The following is a 20,317-nucleotide window of genomic DNA, read 5'->3' on the forward strand; positions in this document are numbered from 1 at the left end:
GAGTTTTGAAAAATCTTTGTGCCCTCATATGCCCCTGAAAGGAGACTGCCATTTTTCTCCTTTCGGTCTGCCTCACTACTGTTGAGGGAAGGATGCTCTAAGAGCCATAGGCAATCTGTCTTCTTGGAGGTTCTGCTCAAGCTATGACCTCGGTTTGTTCCAACTTATGTCTGTCTTCACAAGTTTCAGCTTGCTCTCATCATCAGCTAAATTAACCATAAAGCAGAGCCTTGACTCGCATTACCGAAGCCTGAGAGTAATCAGTACTAGCCCGGAGCTATGCATCACTGTTTCCAAGGGTGCAGACTTAAGAAAAAGTGCAGGAGTGGCCCTTAAATTTATATAGCACTTTAGGGGGGGAATCTAGAAAATTCCTTTAGCTTCAGACCTTGGAGGGGAGGCTCAAGTGTCTTGTCTGAAAGCTAACAAAATGCCTCTGGAAAGTGACAGAAGGGAGTAGAGTGACGTAGGAGTATTGGCATTGGAATAACAATGAATGGTAGGGCAAGGCACAAGGAGTAGAGGAGACTCCTGGACTTAAAAGAGGCCCAGGGACTTCCCTGGTGGTCCAGTGGTTGAGAATCCACCTTCCAATGCAGGGGACTCAGGTTCAATCCTTGGTCAGGGAACTAAGATTCCACATGCTGTGGGGCAACTAAGCCCTCACTGGGCAACTACTGAGCCTACACGCTCTGGAGCCCGTACTCCACAACAAGAGAAGCCCCTGAAAGCTGCAACTAGAGAAAGCCTGCATGCCGAAACAAAGACCCAGCCCAGTCAAAATAAAAAATAAAATAAAAAATTTAAAGGGCCAAGAAAATTCCCTACAGCTTGATTTGGTGAAATTGGGAAAAATTAAATCAGGATTAACAAATATCTGGAAAGGTTTGAATCTGTGACCTGGGGGCAAATTTTCCCTCCTCTGGGTTTTCATTTGTAAAATGAAGGAATAGGATGAAGGCTTCTTCCTGCACAAGCATGTCGTGATGGAAGGTAGAAGAAAAGGCCTTTGAAGCCAACAGAATTACTCCTCTGTCCAGGGAAATATAAACAACAATAACTCCATCAGCCTTCAGCTCTGCTTTTGAATGAGTTCTTTGCTTCTGTCTGAGAGGCAAAGTAGTTCATTCCTTGGGGAAAAGTTGAATGTGGAATGGTAGACCATGCCCTTTTCACTCCAGTTTCATTATGTTATTTTGAATTATTATTAATACACAGAACACTCAATATAAGTTAACAAGATTTTACTAAGCGTCTGCCATGTACCCAAGACTGCTGTAGGTCCTCTGGGGTAGATAAAGAAAAACTTTGTGACATGTTCAGGGTCTTCAAGTATCTTAACATTTTCTTAGAGGTTTATATGTTCCATTTTATTTATTTGCTTGTTCACTTTTTTATGGCCATGCCACTGGCATGAGGGACCTTCGCTCCCCAACCAGGGATGGAACCTGTGCCCTGTACAGTGGAAGCACAGTCTTAACCACTGGACCACCAGGGAATTCCTTACATGTTCCATTTCAAAAGCCAAGCAGAAAACAAGCCATTATGTTTTAAAAATCTAACTTCTAAGATAAATATTACTTTTTTCTATTAATGTAAGCAATTGAGTTTGACTGAACTCGTTTTTATGCTTTTACTAATACATATTATTGTATTATTTATCTTGCTATTCATGTCTACAAAAAGCCTCACTCATAGATCTTACATTGGCTTAAATTCTGGTTGGATGCCTCTAGGTCAAACACAAATAAAAGTATTTGAATTACCAAGCAAATGCATACTTGCACATTTTGAAGTTCCACTCAAAGAAATCTAAATGAATCATGTGAATCATTTGGGGAAACTTCTCTAATTCCTGAGTGTGCACTTTGGTTAATATTTTTGCACATCTTTTGAACACTGATGCTGCCTCAGTTAATGGACTATCATCCTTTGTTGTGTTGTTTCTTTTTTGGATAGCAAATAGATGGTCAGTTATGTCATCTTCCCCAGACTATCTTGTTTTCCTTTGAAGACAAATCACTAATCCATTTATTGTAAATGGTAATCCTCTCAAAAATATGCTTTGGGTTTAAAACAGAACGTTTCAGGCAGTAAAGATGTTTCAAAGGAGGTCTTTCCAATGCAAATTATTTTTGTCATGACTTGAAAGTAATTGTCCTAACTGTTCTGTATGAATATGCCTCTGTATACTTTCAATTACATATATTTAAACAAGTAAGAATGATGTAAAATGGCATATCCATTAGTGGAACTTGCCGGTCACATTATATATTTCTAAGCAGTTTATTAAAAAAATGTACCAAGAATTAAAGTATATTCTTACTTAAGAAATGATACAATTTTTTCTTCCAACAACCCCTAGCTCTATTTTGGGAACTTAGGTGTTAAGAATTGGGTTGCCTATACTCCTTAGTTCATGAAATGCTAAAGCACATTTACGCTCACTGCCCTTATTGTGAGCCCCCTAAGATGTTCAGGGTGACCAACCATCCCAGTCTCCTTGGGGCTGAGGAAGCTCCTGAGACGTGGCACTTGCCATGGGAAGGCCCCAGCAAGGGGGAAACTGGTGGATCAGCCTGTGGATGTTATAACCCCTCTTCAAACTGCAGAAACTGAGGCACAGAGAAGCACAGTGCTCTGTCCAGTTTACCCAGCAAACCAGAAGCCGATGTGGGACTCAGTCTCTGCCTTCCAACAGAAGAACATCCACAACTAGGCAAATCCTGCTATTTCCTCTATACCTTATTTCCGCCTGGAGCTGTAAGAAAACCAGGGTCATCTTTCATCTTTTTTGTGTCCTACCATTCCAAAAGTGCCAGGATGAAATAGTGGGTACTAGCAAATAGGGTCCTTTGTCAAAACCCCATATTATTTGGGAGGAACAGCATTGCAGCTTTATGTTTTAAAGAGAATGACAGACAGACTAAGAAATTATGATGATCTTAAGAAGTTAAGAGGGGAGGAAATATTAGTATAATATCTAATTATATTACATAGTAGTATGTATCCCACCAACTACCTCTTGAGATCTCCAACTATCTCCGGTCCTGACTGGGTCATATGTGTAATTTCATGAAACAAATCAACTTAAAGGACTCAGAAAAAATGATCAGGTACCCAGCTTTTGAATTGTAACATTGTAATAGCTAATACTGACTGAGGGCTGACTGTGTGCTAGGTGCAATGCTTAGAGCTTTACATGAATTCAGTCAACCCAGCCTGACAATAATCCCAAGAAGGAGCAACTAATATTCCCACTTTACAGATAAGAAAAATGAGGCTGAGAGAGGTCAGGTGATTCATCCAATATCACAGAGCTGATAAAGTTTGGAGCTTGTATTTAAACCTAGGCAGTGTGACCCTGGAACAAGTACTTTTAGCATCCACTATATCACTTTTAATAAAAGCATTAAACAGCACAGTTCCCATGTCCAATCACTAAGATAGCTCTTTGTTAGGATAGACCTAAAACTAGCTGGACCACATATTCCTCAGATATACAGTGAGTACATCAGTCTAAAAACATGAGGCTTTCTGGTCATAGTTATTAAAGGATCTGAAGGAAGAGATTTAATCTATTGATTAATTCCACAGTAAGATAAATTGTCCTGCCAAGCTCCTACTATTTATTCAGGACCTCTACTTCTCTTTCTGGAAATGTAAATAATATGTCCTGGGCTTCTGTGAGAAATGACTGGGTAAAACAATGGGCAACCACTATGCAAACTGTAAAGTGCTTTGTACAATTCTCCCATATGTTAAGGAGCTTCCAAAATAGCAATTTCTTCCAATGCCCTTGCAAAGCAAATGAGACACAGCTGCTAGAACGCTCTGCAAAGAGACAGAAATCCGGCTCTTTAAAACTTTCAAGGGGGGAAACACACACCATAAAATTACCCTGAAGATAAATCTTACAAGAAGCTCGGAAGTGTCATCAAGTTTTTCCGTGGTTAATTCTAAAAGAGTGCCAACGTCGCCAAGATCAAGCAAGCAGTTCTTCCATAGAAACCTGGGGGAAACACTGTTTACTGACACTCGCATAATAGAAATATAAATTGTACTCACATGATGAGCAGAAGTGAGGAAGCCAAGTTAATGGGTTCTTCTGAGTCTTTTCCAAAGACAAGTCTGTAGGGGAAATAAAGGGAAGACGTGTTCTAAACCAAACAAGGAAGAATTCAAAAAAAAGAAAAAAGGAAAGTTAGAAGGACGAGGTGTTGGTAGAATGCTGTGAAGCACTGAGAGTAACACAGCACTTGCCAAGGGGCACCGACAATTAAACAGTTTTGTTGAAAAAACTCTAATGAAATCGGCATTCCCTGTAATCTCAGAACAAGACGGCACCACTACAGAAAATGTCCAACAATACATCTGGGGGGCTGTGGTTTGATGGAAGGTGCTTGGGGGTGGGGAGGATTCAGGGATGAGTCATAGACTCCTAAAGTGAAGTGGACTCAAGCTGGAGGAAACTGGGTTGAGCCTCTGCCCTTTTCCCTTTTTTTCGCCTTCTCTCGAGGGATTTCAGCCCTTCTGCAATCAGCCAAAAGGAACAAGTGAGCCGGCCACTGGGCAATGAGAAATTGTCAAAAAAGTGAAATCAAGTTTCATTTGTAATATAAAATATATACACTGTATAAACAAGTCTTGAGATAGGGAGGAGGAAAGACTTTCCCAGGATCCTTTGCACCTGTGAAACTCACTCCTGCTGAATCCTATCTCCATTATAAACTGATGTACCAAGGTAGAAGGGTACCTAGGTTATCCAATTTGGAGGCTAAACAGAATTTTAAGTTCTTTGGGGAAAAAGAAAATCATGATTCCTCTTAGTAATTAATTTCTATCTTTCCATACCCTCTTAGCCACTAACTTCTGTGCAAAAACTAGTTTAAGTTTCTCTAAAGTGATCTTTGTGGACAAGAATAAGTGATTTGGTTTTGCCCATTGGAAAATATGCATCCTACATATATTTTCACATAGGTATTCTCATACTAAACTCCTAATGAAAACCCAGAAGTTTTCCTGTCCCTTCTCAAATGAGAACTTCTCAACCACGGCCCCCCCCCCCCAACCACCAAGTTATAGAAAGGAAAACAAAACAAAAACATTTTGATGTTCTGGTATCATTTTTCCTAATTCAGGTGCCCCAGTATAGACTAAGTAGAGAGTTTATAACTTCATATCTTAAGAATAAACAAAAAAAATTAGAAGGTTTAAGAGCTAGAGATTTGACATTACCTTGCCAACCCCCCCCCCCCCACACACACACACAAATGTTGGTGTTGATTACTTTTTTGTTTTGGATTAAACTCTGGCGGCTCAGATGGTAAAGAATATGCCTGTAATGTAGGAGACCCAGGTTCGACTGCTGGGTCAGGAAGATCCTCTGGAGAAGGATATGGAAACCCACGCCAGTATTCTTGCCTGGAGAATTCCATGGACAGAGGAACCTGGTGGGCTACAGTCCACAGTGTCACAAAGAGCTGGACATAGCTGAGTAACTAACACTTTCACTTTTCACTTTGAGGTGCAAAATATTGTATTTCACATATTCATTATTGAATTAATTTACTGAATTTATATAATATTCATGAACATAATTTTTTAAGTTGCTTTGCCAGCAAAACTATTCCTCCTTCCTTAACAAATAGAGCTGTTCAGTGTTAATCAATGATTACCATGAAGAATTCTCCAAAAAGTTGTTAAAACCAAGATACCACCATTTGGTTCCTCTTAAACAAAGAAATTTATTGTTCTACCGGATTTTCTTTTGTTCTGAATAGAAAAATTTTTTTAACTTAGTTGGATATTCTTTTGAGGTCTCTCATTCTTTCAATTTCAGTATTCCTCTTGGAAGAGAAAGGGAATGTTCTCTTTTTCATCAACCAGACCGATACTAGTTTGAGTATGAAATGCAGCCACGTCCAAATAAACTGTGTTATAGCTTTCAGGAATGGGAGGAGCTTTTTCCCTCAGGGGACTGGAGGTGAGATTTTCCTTTCGTCTTCAACCATTTAATAATTTTAATTTCCCTGATGGCTCAGTTGATAAAGAATCCACCTGCAACGCAGGAGACCCTGGTTCGATTCCTGTGTCAGGAAGATCTGCTGGAGAAGGGATAGGCTACCTCCTCTAGTATTCTGGCCTGGAGAATTCCATGGACTGTATAGTCCATGGGGTGGCAAAGAGTCAGACACGACTGAGCGACTTAAAAATAAATTAATAACAAAGCATAAACCACTCCTTTTTTTTTTTTTTTCCATACCTATGCTTGCAGAACTTCCTGGATAGTGGATAGAACCTGGGCCCCCTGGGAAGCCGAGTTTTAACCCTGGACCACCAAGGGAAGTCCTTTTTGGGGAACCATTTCTACATACATGTTTGGAAGCGTGAACTGAATGCCATGAGATAGCGAAGTAAGCTGCTAGCTTACTTCTGATCTAGCTAGCAATAGGCACCTGGATTTCAGTTCGGTTTTGATGAACTATGCAATAACTTATATAGTAAGACTGGGAACTTAGGAATCAAACCACACTGTGATTTTGGTGGATTTTGCTCTTTTGTGAGCAGCTTAGTAGATGGGGTCAGTCTTCTAATTTACTTAAAATTTTACAGGGAGCTTTCCTGTGATAGCGCTGAGTCATTTCTCCTCAATCTGTTCATCCTCACAATCGGGTTAATATACCTTATGGTACAGGTCTATCATAAGGACCAAATAAGATGCATATGTTAGATGCTGCCTACAGTGCTGTGGGCTTCCCCGGCAGCTCAAATGGTAAAGAATCCGTCTGCAACGAGGGAGACCCAGGTTCGATCCCTGGGTCAGAAGATACCCTGGAGAAGGGCATGGCAACCCACTGCAGTATTCTTGCCTGAAGAATCCCCATGGCAGAGGAGCCTGGCAGGCTGCAGTCCACGAGGCCGCAAAGCGTTGGACACAACTCAGCAACTAAGCATACACAGCACCTGGGACATAAAAGCTAAACGACTGTTTCTTGACCACAGGACCCCTATGTGGTTCCCTGGCTAAACATTGGTTCTTAATAATGTTAGGCTACAATAACATTCTGTCCTCCTCTTCCTGACCTCCCCCTGGAAAAAGAAGAAAAACCACAGCTAATTAAGAACAGTCAATTAGGGAACTGGGATATATACATTACTGATACTATGTATAAAATAGATGACTAATAAGAACCTACTCTGTAACACAGGGAACTCAATGTGGTAGAGTTGACCGAAATGGGAAGGAATTTCAAAAAAGAGGGGAAATACATATAAACATAGAGCTGATTCACTTTGCTATACAGCAGAAACTAACCCAACATTGTAAAGCAACTATACTCTAATAAAAATTAACAAACAGAGAATTGCAGCCAATATCTACAAAATGTAAAACTGACCACACTGATAAGATGGTAGAGATCATCCATACTGTTGACATGGAGAGCAAGAGATCATTGTAAAAGAAGTCTCATGGAAATTTCCTACCCACATTCACCATCTGAAAAAAAAATATTACAGATATTCATGCACACTGAACTGGCAAATAAAAATTTCTATACAAATAGCCCTAATTTTAAATCAATGTGAAGGTTAGCAGAGCAACAAAGAATGCCTATGTTTCAGACAGAGGCAGTCTCCAGGAGAAGAAGAGTCCCTACACGAAAAGATATTACGTCTCTCTTCAAAAACCTCAGTCAATTCAGTTCATTAGAAAAAGCCCCCAAAAGAAACATTTATAGCATACTTTTCATATTGTGTTTGGCTTTGCTTTATTTTCTGAACAAATATGTGTGGAAGCATATATGTGGGCTTTATTTTCTTTTGAATCCTTTTTGGTATTTTATGAGATAATGTTGGCTCTTCCCTTATGGAGAAAACTGAAACAATCAAAAGGGATTTTACCCACAGTCTCAATACCACACTTGCCACAACCCCATCGCACTACTCCCCCCAAACTTGCCTGTTACCACTGATGAAAATACCTGCTTTCCTGGATGCCGAATCTTCTACCTGGATCTTAGATATTATCACTGCTTGCCAATCCAATGAAATTGCTTAAGGAGCCCTTTCTATCTTGCCTAAAACATTAATCTGTCCCTCTTTACTGGATCATTTCCAGGAGCACACAACCATATTGTTGATTCTCCCAACCCCACACAAACACCACCACTGCCAACACACCCTTAGCTGGACCCCACTTTCCTCACCTGCTTCCCGCCCATTTCTCTGCTTTCTTTGGTAGGAGCTTCAAAAGTTGTCTTTCTTCGCCATTTCCAATCCTTCTACCATTCTCCCTTATGCTACTTAGACTAGACTTTAACCATCACCGCTCCACCAAACATGTCCGTGTTACAATTCTTCAGTTGTGAAACTCAACAGTAAATTTGGAGTTTTCATCTTATTTGACCTATCTGCAGCATTTAACTCTATTTTTCACTCCCCTCTAACTGGTACATTTCCTTCTCTTGGCCTTTTAGGACACCATTCACTCCCGGTTTCCCTGCTTGGATTGTCACTCATTCTCAATCTCTCCTTCACTTGATAATCTCATTCAGCCTCACAACTTTCAATGCCATTATGCTAGTGACTCCATCGTTAACCCAAACACATGCCACATACTCTCATAAGCCCCACATGTGCATAAGCAACAACCAACTCTACATCTCCCATCAGGTATCTAGTAGTCATTCCAAACTCAGTATGCCTAATTCAAGATCCCAACAGTCCCCACAAATTTGATCTTCCTATAGCCTTTTACCTCTCAACTGACAGCAATTTCATCTTTGTAGCTCCTCGGGTCAAAACCTTTATTTCTTTTCCTTTGACATTCTCCATCCAATCTACAGCGAAATCCTATTGAACTTTAGTTTCAAAATGTATACAGAACTGAACTGCTTCTCACCATCTCTAGTGATCAATAAACCCATGGCCTAATCCACATCTCTTGCTTTGCTTACTGCATAACCTTGTAATTGGCCTCTTAGCTCCTTCCTAGTCCTACTCACTGTATTCTAAACACAACATCTGATCAGGTCCTTTTTTGAAAGTCAACATTTTGCAGTGACTCTTAGTTCACTCAGATTAAAGCCAACATCTTTTTTAGTGACCTACCAGGCCTTATATGGTCTTGACCTTACCTCAGTGTCACCCTCCTATCTACCACTATTCCCCCTTCACACATTTGACTTCAGCCCCACTGCCCTCTTTGCTTTCCCTTAAATATGCCAGACATGCTCCTGCCCCTTGGCCTTGACATGGGCTATTCTTTCTGTCTGGGACACTTCCCTAGATAAATACATGCTTATAGAAATGGCAACCCACTCTAGTACTCTTGCCTGGAAAATTCCACGGATGGAGGAGCTTGGTAGGCTACAGTCCATGGAATCACAAAGAGTCGGACATGACTGAGTGACTTCACTTTCTTTCACTTTCACTATAGTCCTATCTGTCTCAGGTCTTTGCTTACATGGCCCCTCTATTTAAAAATGCAAGTGCACACACAACCCTCTGGGGCTAGTCCCTGAAGTCCTGAGCCTCACTCCCCTGCTTTACTTCCCTCCCTTCCACAGCATCTACTACCAGGAACTTAACATATTGCTTTCTGTATTAAGTTCACTGTCAGCCTCAGCTAGAATGTAGTCTCTGCAAGGGCAGGAATTTGAGTAGATCTAGGTCATGTCTTTTCCTAAACATCTGATTTAAAATAGTGCCGGCATATGTAGTCACTCAGTGGGTATCATATTGAATTGAAATCCATTGGATGAAATAGGCTTCCAGTAAGAAAAGGAAATCCTGAATTGATAACATCATGTCTATAAGAAATAAGTGCTCAGCTTAAAATAGCTTGATAGAGAATTGTTGTCCAGGTACATGGTCCATTTTCTGGGAAAGAGAGTATGGAACCAAAAATGACAACCTGGGGAAAAAACGGAGACATGTCTTCCCTCTTTTGCTTTTAAAGATTCAGGTAATCTATTTTCAGATGACTCAAGAAGGAATTTGGAAAAGACCACAACAGTGTGTTCTAAAAGTCATGAAGGAACTCAAAGTTTAACTTTAAAAAAAAAAAAAAATCTGGCTTTCTCTTTCATTATAGTTCACCATAGTTCTATTCAGACACTCTGACCCATGGATGTCCACCCAGGGTTTGTGCCATTGATAGCTATCTAGTTCCATTTTATTAAAGCAGTCTCAACAAAGAGGAGCAATGCACGAGTATTTGTACCAGCCTTGACAATCATAAGGGAGATCAGGAAACACAGCAAGCTCAGTGTGAGGTCCTTGGATCTGCAGCATTAGCAACACCAGGAAACTTGTTAGAATTGCAAATTCTTGAGACCCATCCCACCTCAAATCTACCCTATCAGAAACTTCGATGACAGTGCCCAACTACTTGTGAATTAACAATTCCTCCAGATAATTATAATGTCTACTTTAGACATCTGTGGAAAGCTTTGGTTTAAGAAACATGGAGGAAACAAAATGAGAGGCATCATAATCATTCACTTTCAAGTTTACAAAGGTATTTTTTTAAAAAACAAGTCAACATTAGAATACAGATTTCCTTCATTGATAAATGCAATATACTCCTAGGTCATCCAACACCCAACACTAACATTTATGGAATACTCTTTCTGGGCATTCTGCTTCAGATTAACGAGAAAGTAGAAGACTACTCACATATTCCAGGAGCCTAATTTAATGATTTCACAATGCTCTGAGCTACTTGGCTCTTAGCTCTTCCTGTTAAGATTTATGAACCCAGATTGCAGCAAACCATTTTTCAAATTAGCTTCAAGTTGACAATTCCATTTCAACAATAAAGACGACCGCAACGGAATGTGAATTAAAGGAAAAAATAGATATTGAGGGTTGGAGAAATTTGTCAAAAATGACATACTAATTACAAATATTAATCCACAAGTAGGTCACCAAGAGTCCTTTTGCTTTGATCATTCGCTTGATAGAGGATTATGACACAGGGACCATCAGTTTGTAAAGTATTTATTTAAAAATTAGAACGCTGCCTGGTCAGTGAAATCCAAAACCAATATTCTGTAAAGCCCCAGTTCCTGTAACTCTCACGCTCTCCTTAGCTCTTTAAGAGTACATGAATGTCCCGTTCTCCTGGATGACATAACAAAGCTCAGTGACCTATCCAAGGGCACACTGTTATGGACAAAGTCTTGACAAAGTCAATACTAAGTCTTAGATGTCTGGATTTTCTTACGGATGCCAATTAAATATAAGAAATACATGTTAAGGACCTGCTCTGTGCCAGACCATGGATAAGGGGAAGGCAATATAAAAATTTCTGACATAGTCCCTGCCACTAAAGAGCTCAATTCAAGAGACCCTGTCTCTTTGATCATTTAAAACCCACCTTTGTAAGTTCTGGGCTTCCCTGGTGGCTCAGCTGGTAAAGAATCCAGCTGCAGTGTGGGAGACCTGGGTTCAATCCTTGGGTTGGGAAGATCCCCTGGAGAAGAGAATGGCTACCCACTCCAGTATTCTGGCCTGGAGAATTCCATGCACTGTACAGTCCATGGGGTTGCAAAGAGTCGGACACGACTGAGCGACTTTCACTTTGTACGTTCTGGTAAAGTGAATGGAATAAATGGTAAAGATGGTTGATGTCAACACTAAAGAAATCTTGGACCAGCAAGGGACCAAACCATGAGGTGTCCCAACACCCTTACAGCAACCACACACCATTCAACCAAGGCATCTTGATGAAGGGCTTAAAAGTGCCCTGTCCTGTCCTATTAATAGTTCATGCCCAGAACAAAATAGGGACATACTATGTTGGAAAAAAAAAATGATAAGCTTGCAGAAAGGCAGTGGGAATTGGAGTCCAGGGTCAGAGAAGATGGAAAGCTATCTATGAAGAAATCACATTTTACAATGAAAAAATAACATGATGCTCAGATATACCTTCAAACAAAGACATGTTAGAAGTGGTATATTCTCCTTCCATTATGTGTTTCATTATCTGAGGGTAAGGTTGAATTTGGGGGTCTATATTTTTCAAAACACTACCAGCCCTGCTTTAAGAAAATGTTCAGGTCAACTCATTAACTCATGTAACTGAGACTTGGAGACCTAAGTTCAGGTCTCCGTTTTAGCTCTGACTGGCTTTATAACTAAAAGGAAGATGTTTTCTGTGGGGGATGGGGAATGAAAGTAAGAGAACCTCAGATAATTTCTGAGGAACTTAAAGCTTTCCATAAAATATTAGAAGATATACAAATATGAGGCCCTATTTATGCATTCAGTCAATATTTATTCAAGCAGTTGTGATGTACTCTGAGTGGCCCTAGGTCCTGGGGGTACCCAAGCAGATATAACAAAGTGTTGGTGTTTTTTATTCTAGTATTAGAATATCTGAGGAACACCCTCAGAACAGTAACCCAAAATGACACGAAGGAGGGAAAAAATTAGACTTAAGACAGTCTATTATAGAAATAGACTGTTATAGACTGTTCCATTACAGAAACAGAAAAATAAAAACACTAAGGGGTTACGTGATAATTACCTTTAAAAAGTTTACAATCTCATTTTAAGATGAACTTAGGCCAGACAATATGAAAGATAAAAAAGAGAGAAGAGTTAGCTTCAAATTATAGCAAAAAAGAGGGAAGGTTTTGGAGAAGAGATTAGGAAGAAAGAACTTTTTCTGGAACCCTAGAGCTAGCGATTGAATTCCTCTGCGTAAGATATTTTGGAAGTGATTAGCTAATTCTTTCTCAATGGGTTTAAAGATGTGACTAAAAGTGGGGTGCTGCAATAGCCTTTTTTTTTTTTTTTTGGAGTTCCACTTCTAAAGCTCTGTGAATGGTAACTAGGTGGATTAAAAGTCTGTTTTCTTCCATCTCCCTCATTTGGCTGATCTGTCATCTTCCACATTTGGAAACTCACAGACATCGCTATGAAATGTATCACAGACCGTGACTCACGAGAAAAAGGACAAGTGCATAAACTGCCTTGCCAGTGAGAAATCCTTTGCTGTCCTCCCCGTCTTTTTCTGGGACAAGACTTCAGTTTTTTCTCTCTGATTCATATCCTGGGGAAGTCAAATCACAAAATGGCTATGTTCAATAAAAAATATCTCCAACTCACCACACTTGCAGAATGTAAATTCTTTTTAATCTAGATATTCATGATCTCTACCCACCCTCAAAAAACAAAAAACAAGCCCTTTCTTCAGAAGACTTTGGTGCCATTTAAGAGAGAAAAGGGACTTCCCAAGTGACTCAGTGGTAAAGAATCTGTCTGCCAATGCAGGAGACGTGGGTTCAATCCCTGGGCCAGGAAGATCCCCTGGAGAAAGAAACAGCAACCCACGCCAGTATTCTTGCTGGAAAAATCCAATGGACAGAGGAGCTTGGTGGGCCACAGTACATAGGGGAGCAAAGAATCGGACATGACTAAAGCAACTTAGCATGCATATGGCTCCAAAGTTTATGTTCTAGACACAGAGATAGTAAGCCCAAAAGAGGAGCTGCTATCCTCACTCACATTCAGCTTCACGTAAAGTATTTTTAAGTCAATTCAGACGTACAGAGCAATACTTATGAGACTCTGAAGATAATGTGAAAGATATAAACGTACCTACCTCCAATAAACTTTAAATTCTAGTTGGCAGAGAAAATACATATATGAACAGACTAAGGTCAGTTACAAAGCAGAGGTGAAATGATATCCTATAAACTGAATAAATTCTGAACCCATGCAGGGAAAGCAGTGATAGGAGGAGGAGAAAGTTGATCAATGAGAGCAGAGAAGAGGAATAAAATGAAGCACATGATGAATGAAGTTGATCCCATTTCCATTATCTTCCTGTTTTGTCGATAGAAAGAAAAGATACTTTGGGGAGCCTATTGAGAGAAAAACACAACCCTAGCACTTAGTAAAAAGGCTTCATTAAAGACATGGCTTATGATCACAGAACAATGGAAAGACTGAAGGATAGAAAAGGATTTTTCTGTGATTATAGCTAAAACTACTAGTTATTACTCTTTCCCTTGGCAAATAGGTTTCCATAGGGTTCCATCAAATACTAACCATAATAGTTATAAATTAAACCCATTCATATTCTCTACAAAAAAAAGACAGAAGGGCAGAGGGGAGGGAAAAAAGTCAATTTCAATATTTTCAAGGGATCTTCCATGAGATCTATCCAGTCTAACAAAAAAGAAGAAAAAAATTTTTTCTGAATTAATCTTGGAAATAAGAGCTTTACTGGATGAAGGGACTAGAATGCCAATTGCTGGTTTCAGCTCCCCTCCCTGCAAACCACTGTTGAAAAGAATCTTTGGAATGGTAGCAAGTATTCCCTATTGACAAAGTTGTATCTAAGCTCTATTCAACTTTTCTCCAATCTAAGACATAGACTTCAGCCTTTAACGGGAAGATTCACTGAAGCTTCTCTGAGAATAGCATTTTCCAAACTGTACTAAAGAGGAACAAGAAGTATACAAGATGCTAATGAATATTACTAAATAAAACAGTTCTACAGTCAAATAACTTTGGGAAAACTGAGTTCAATATTTTTTTGCAGCCTTAGATACATGCATGTATATTCTGTATCTTCACTGGGGACATACTCAGAATTTCTCAAACTGATTTGACCTTAGAATGCCCTTTTATTTTGTGGACCTTGTAATCCTATCTCATAGGTCTAGTATTTCAAAAAGGAGCCACGTACTCTTTCCTTATGTAAGTTTTAGAAAGAAAGAAAGTGAAGTCGCTCAGTCGTGTCTGACTCTTTGTGACCCCATGGACTGTAGCCTACCATGCTCCTCCGTCCATGGGATGTTCCAGGCAAGAGTACTGCAGTGGGTTGCCATTTCCTTCTCCAGAGGATCTTCCCAACCCAGGGATTGAACCTGGGTCTCCGCATTGTAGGCAGACGTTTTACCATCTGAGCCACCAGGGAAGTCCAAGTTTTAGAAAGGTGAGGTTAATGGAATAAAAGGTGGAGAAAGAAAACTACCAACAGGCCATGGCTTTGACCTTATGCCTGGAAGTGACGAGCCTTTACTTCCATGAGAAGTTCCATGAACTTCTGAGTTCATCACTGAAGTGACAGTCTCTAATGCCTCGTTCCATGATTTTCAAGGCCACCCTCACAGCAACATGAAGAAGCATTAGAATTACTCTCTCCTACAATCATCAGATCAGGGCTGGCCTTGGTGGTGAACCTGGGACACAAGGCAGGGGTCTCTTTCCATGTTGCAATGGCTAAGAGCTCTGGAAAACTGAGGGAGCACATGGAGTGAAAGATTTGGTAAAGAATCTGCCTACAATGCAGGAGACCCTGCATTCGATCCCTGAGTCAGGAAGACCCCTGGAAAAGGAAATGGCAACCCACTCCAGTATTCTTGCCTAGAGAATCCCATGGACAGAGGAGCCAGGCAGGCCATAGTCCATGGATAAGTCTCAAAGATTCAGACACAACTAAGCGATTCAGAGAGGAGTTATGCCTAAACCACTGGACAACTAAAATTTAGTGTTTCATCCTAATCTCTGAGATATACTCAAAGATTCCAAGTGCAGATTCCTTTAGCGGAATCTGTTCTGTACCTACTGGCTGGACTTCCCTGCCTTCAGAACCTAAGATTCACCCAGAATATAATGGATCACTCTCTTTCATATCTTCTAGATGAGTGTAACTCCTTAAAATGCCATCATTATTTATGATGATTGAGTGAGGAAGAAACAGAGGCACCGAAGGGAAGATTTCAACTCTTAGAGAAATACAGTTAGAAGGGATCCCTAGGTAGACCGTCTCTCTACAAGAATATAGCTCACTTGGTAGAGAGAACACTTTACAATCACTATATCCAAATGACTTAATTCCTACTCTATCACATGGCCAGCTGAGTCAGATTGCCCTATCCTCAGAGTCAGAAATGTATGAAATGTCAGTCAACTCATTAACATGTGATTCATTTTGCAACAGCATTAACCACAATGTTTAGCCAGCAAGTAAAATTAACATAACTCCCAATGTGAATATTGTATCTTTCCATGTAACTGTGTTTATTCACTTTTCATATTTCCAAATATTCTTGTCAATTAAGAACTCTCTGTTGTAACAAAAAAAATAGATTTAAAGAATAGCAAGTTTGTACTGTGCCTTACGGTTTATGAAGTACTTTCATTTGTGTGTCTTATTTTATCCTCAGTATAACTCTGAGAGATGAATCTTAGCATCTTCACTTTGTGATATAGAAATTAGAGATTTGAGGTATTACCACCAAACTCATAGCTGGCAGAGTGAGACTGAAACCCAGCCTCTCTGATTTCAGATTTAGCACTGTCAACTCACCATGAAGTGACGCAGTACCCACGTGTCCTGAAAGTGAAAGTGTTAGCTGCTCAGTCATGTCCGACTCCCTGTGATCCCAGGGACTGTAGCCTACCAGGCTTCTCTGTCCATAGTGATTCTCCAGGCAAGAATACTGGAGTGGGTCACCATGCCCTCCTCCAGGGGATCTTCCCAACCAAGGATCGAGCCCAGGTCTCCCACATTCCAGGCAATGGATTCTTTACTCTCTGAGCCACCAGGAAGGCCCAGGAGTACTGGAGAGGGTAACCTGTCCCTTCTCCAGGGGATCCTCCCGACCAGCAGTCCTGAAGGATGACTCTTACAAGCCCACGATAATCTCAATTTTCTTCTACACTCCTTGAGCAGAAATAAAATTAGTACTTCGCTGGAAACTTTCCAATTTTTCAATTATTTTGTGTATGTCTGCCTTATCTGTCCCACTCAAACTGGTTACACTGTACTTTCAGGGATCCCTGAAGAATGTCCCCTCCCTCTAGACTGTACAACCACATTCAATCCTATGCAACAGAACCTAGCGCAGACCCGGCATAGGCCCTTTCTACCTCCTGGAAACTCCCCCTGGCCTCCTCCACCCCCGTCCTTGCTTAGGAAGGAGCCTCCCCTGTGTGCCCTGTGCTGCTACAGACTGGTGTGGACATCCATGGAGGACTCACACCACCTGACTATACTCCAGGCACCTGTTTATCATGTTTCCCACTTGACCTTGGTCATCTCGAGAACAGTGATCTTGGGTTCCTTCTCTTTTGACCTCCCAGAACCTAATACACAGTAGGCTGTCAATCACTAATAAATAAATGAAGTAACACAAAACCAATTAAGGCAGTTGGGGCCTTTGAGGAGCTCCCAGTCTCATGGGGAAGAAAAACCTATCAACCGACCACAGCAGGAAACATGAGGAGTTGTCCTTTCGAGGTATAGATGGGTTCAAGGAGCTCTGGGAACACAGATATGGAGGGATGTTGCTACCCAGACAGTAAGCCCTCAGAGACAGTGAAGCTGGGCAGAAGCTTCAAGAGTAGAAGGGCCCAGCCAACACGTGTGGAGCTGAGAGGAACATGGGTGACAAAAGGGATGGCAGGCTTTCCAGGGGCTCCAGTTTGGAGCTCCTTGTCTGGGGGAGCTGCCCCTCTCTCCAACCAACCTCGTGGTTGGAATAGCAGCTGCCCGGCACATTAGCTTGTTCCCCTGGCCCAGAGGACTTAAGAGATTTTGCAGATTTCTTCAGGCTCACCAAGGAAGCAGATTTGAGAGAACAGAGCTGATCTGGAGAGAGAAGTCAAGGACAAGTTGGAGGAAGGGTGTCTGGGAAGGGTTTGAATCCTTGACTCGGGTTATTTCTGGAGTTTGGCAGACCCTTGCCTTGGCTGAAGTTTGTCTTTCTACCTCAACTCAGCCGAGCCGGGTTTCTGTCACCTGCAAACACAAGAATCTGGATAGATACTAAGACTTTACGAAAATATCCCACAACGTGCACAGAGTTAGGGCCCAAGTAGCTCCTTGATATTTTATTTCTCAGATGGGTCTTTTCCCAGCATCGAGTTCAACCTCTTTATTTAAAGATGGGGACACAGGCTCGCGCACTTTTCCCAAAGTCAGCCAGCCAGCTCAACGCAGAAGCTGAATTCTCTCCCAGGGCAGTGTCACATCCACACACAGACTGCTGCCTTGTTGCCACATGCTGGGCAATTAGCCTCAAGGTAAGAAGTGATCACAGGGTTCATATTTGGTGAAAATATCAAAACGGACAAAGAGTTCATGACATGACTGTAAACTGATGCCATTATTGTTAAATTCTATAAATATAAATTAAATATAATTAATATATAAATAAGCCTGATATAATTAATTCTAATTATAGGATATAATTAATTCTATAAATATAAATTTTGTTTAATTTCATAAATAGCCCCTGGCATGCACCTGCCCTTGCGGTAGATGGGTATTTTGAGACAAGGCGCACTCCTTGACCTCAAGCAGTTCACCAAGTAGAATGAGGAATTGTACAGCTAACCAGAGCTCACAGACCCACAAATTAGCCATCTGGGAGAATATGTACTTGTTACTTTTTCAAGTGCTGGTAAATCTCCTTTGAACTAGTTATGAGCCAAACAAAAATGTCATCTCATCATTTCACAGCTGCATTGAAATTCATTTTCAATCAAAAATGGTATCATTCTGCTGGACCAACTGGATACAGCACTCAGTTTGTAGAAAATGTGAAACAGCCTCCAAAGACAACTATTTCCTCCTCCTAAGTATATTCAAAAGAATATGCTATGGGTTCTGAGGTCTAGTGTAGACTAGGAGGTTCAAAGATGTTTTGCCTGAGGCTAGGCAGTATCACTGCCCTGAAGGGATGTGCAGATTCAGGATGGGCAGATTCTTATGTATTGTTAAAATAATGATTTCTAGAATTTATATTAAATTTCCAGACAGGCATATATCTGCCCGGAGGCAGGTGCCAATAACACCTAAGTCACCTTGAGTCCCTTCCAACTCTGTGATTCTGCAGCTGCTTATACTGGATTTCTCCAAGTCTGTGATGGGCTGAAGAGCTATTTCTGTCCTAGTTCTTTCCCTTATATAGGTCAAATCCCATTCCAATGAGTACCATAACAATAACCACCTCATGGCCGGGTTATTTTAGACAACCTGATAAAATGAGAATCAAGCGTGACCTCCAAGCCAGAGTTGGCTGTGACAGAATTTGACCTGGATATTTAAGCAAGGAGGCAGCCAATATCTTCAGTTTTAATGTTCATGGCCCTGGGCTACTGCAGGACAGTCAGACAGAGGTACAGAAAAATCATCTGTGAGTTCAAGCCACAGAACTCAGATCCCTGAAAACAGTGACCCCAGTTGCCCGACAGGCACTGCAAAATCAGAAAGTCTGGGGACTCAATGGCACAAGTCTCCATGTGAGAAGAGTCTCCATTTTCTGTCAACTCCAGCCAAAGAATACCAGGGCGACTTGCACATCCCATTTCAGGTCTATAAATAAGCCCTCTTGTCACACTGGGTACTTCTAAACCTGAGCATTCCCTCTCTATTCTTTACTAGTAGGGCGAGACCCATGCTTCCTTTTGACTATGTTGTTCTTTCTTTGAGTGAAGTGCGGGCTGCCCCCCTCTGTAATGCTCCTCTTGCAGCTGTTACTGTTGCTTAGTTGTCATGTCCGATTCTTTCGGAGCCCCCTGGACTATAACCTGCCAGGCTCCTCTGTCCGCGGGATTTCCCAGGCAAGAGTACTAGCGTGGGTGGCCTTTTGCCTCTCCAGGGGATCTTCCCGACCTACGGATCGAACCCGTGTCTCCTGCATCCCCTGCACTGGCAGGTGAATTCTTTACCACTGAGCCACCAGGGAAGCCCGTAACGTTCCTCCGTAAGTAAGTTCCCTGAGGACAGCAATGTGTTTGGCTCCCAGCTCTATTTAACATCTGAGTTGTCTTGCTGGAAAGTAAGCACTGCGAAAGCATGAAATCCCATGCTCGTAACAATGCTTGGCAGATGTGTGTGTGTCTAGTCACTCAGTTGTACCTGATTCTTCGTGACTCTGTGGACTGCAGCCTGCCAGGCTTCCTCTGCCCATGGGATTCTCCAGGCAAGAATACTGGCATATAGTAAGTCCTCGATAATTCATTTGCTGAATGAATGCATGAATGAATGACGAACAGGGCAGGACCCAATCCCAATGCTGCTCCTCCTTTCCCAGAGCAGTTATGGGTCTTTCCTCTGACCTTTTTGTACTGTTTGTATCTCTCTATGATAACACACATGTTACACCTGTTTTCCCAGCTAAACTGGAAAATATTTTATTGCAGGAACTATGTTTTATAACTCCATGTCTTTGTGTCTAAAACAGTAAGAGTTCACTCAATATTTATTGCTTCAATGAGCGAAAAGAATGAATAAAAATGTTTCTCTTGTAACAATGAACACCAAGGATTTATGATTTAACAT

General features: G+C 41.1%; 1 protein-coding gene across 13 annotated transcripts in view; it reads right to left on the reverse strand.

Annotated features, from left to right (window-relative positions):
• LOC122693665 overlaps positions 1-20,317 on the reverse strand; it is a 365,374-nt gene that overhangs the window by 84,675 nt on the left and 260,382 nt on the right. For 12 of the 13 annotated variants that reach the window (XR_006340971.1, XR_006340978.1, XR_006340977.1 and 9 more), the window contains one exon: positions 4,069-4,131. The gene's annotated coding sequence lies outside the window, so the exon portion shown is untranslated. Of the gene's footprint in view, positions 1-4,068; positions 4,132-20,317 lie in introns of those variants that run through there. The other variant, XM_043901338.1, reaches the window with a different exon arrangement.

This window comes from Cervus elaphus, chromosome 1 (assembly GCF_910594005.1).
Source record: "Cervus elaphus chromosome 1, mCerEla1.1, whole genome shotgun sequence".
Lineage (NCBI taxonomy): Eukaryota > Metazoa > Chordata > Mammalia > Artiodactyla > Cervidae > Cervus > Cervus elaphus.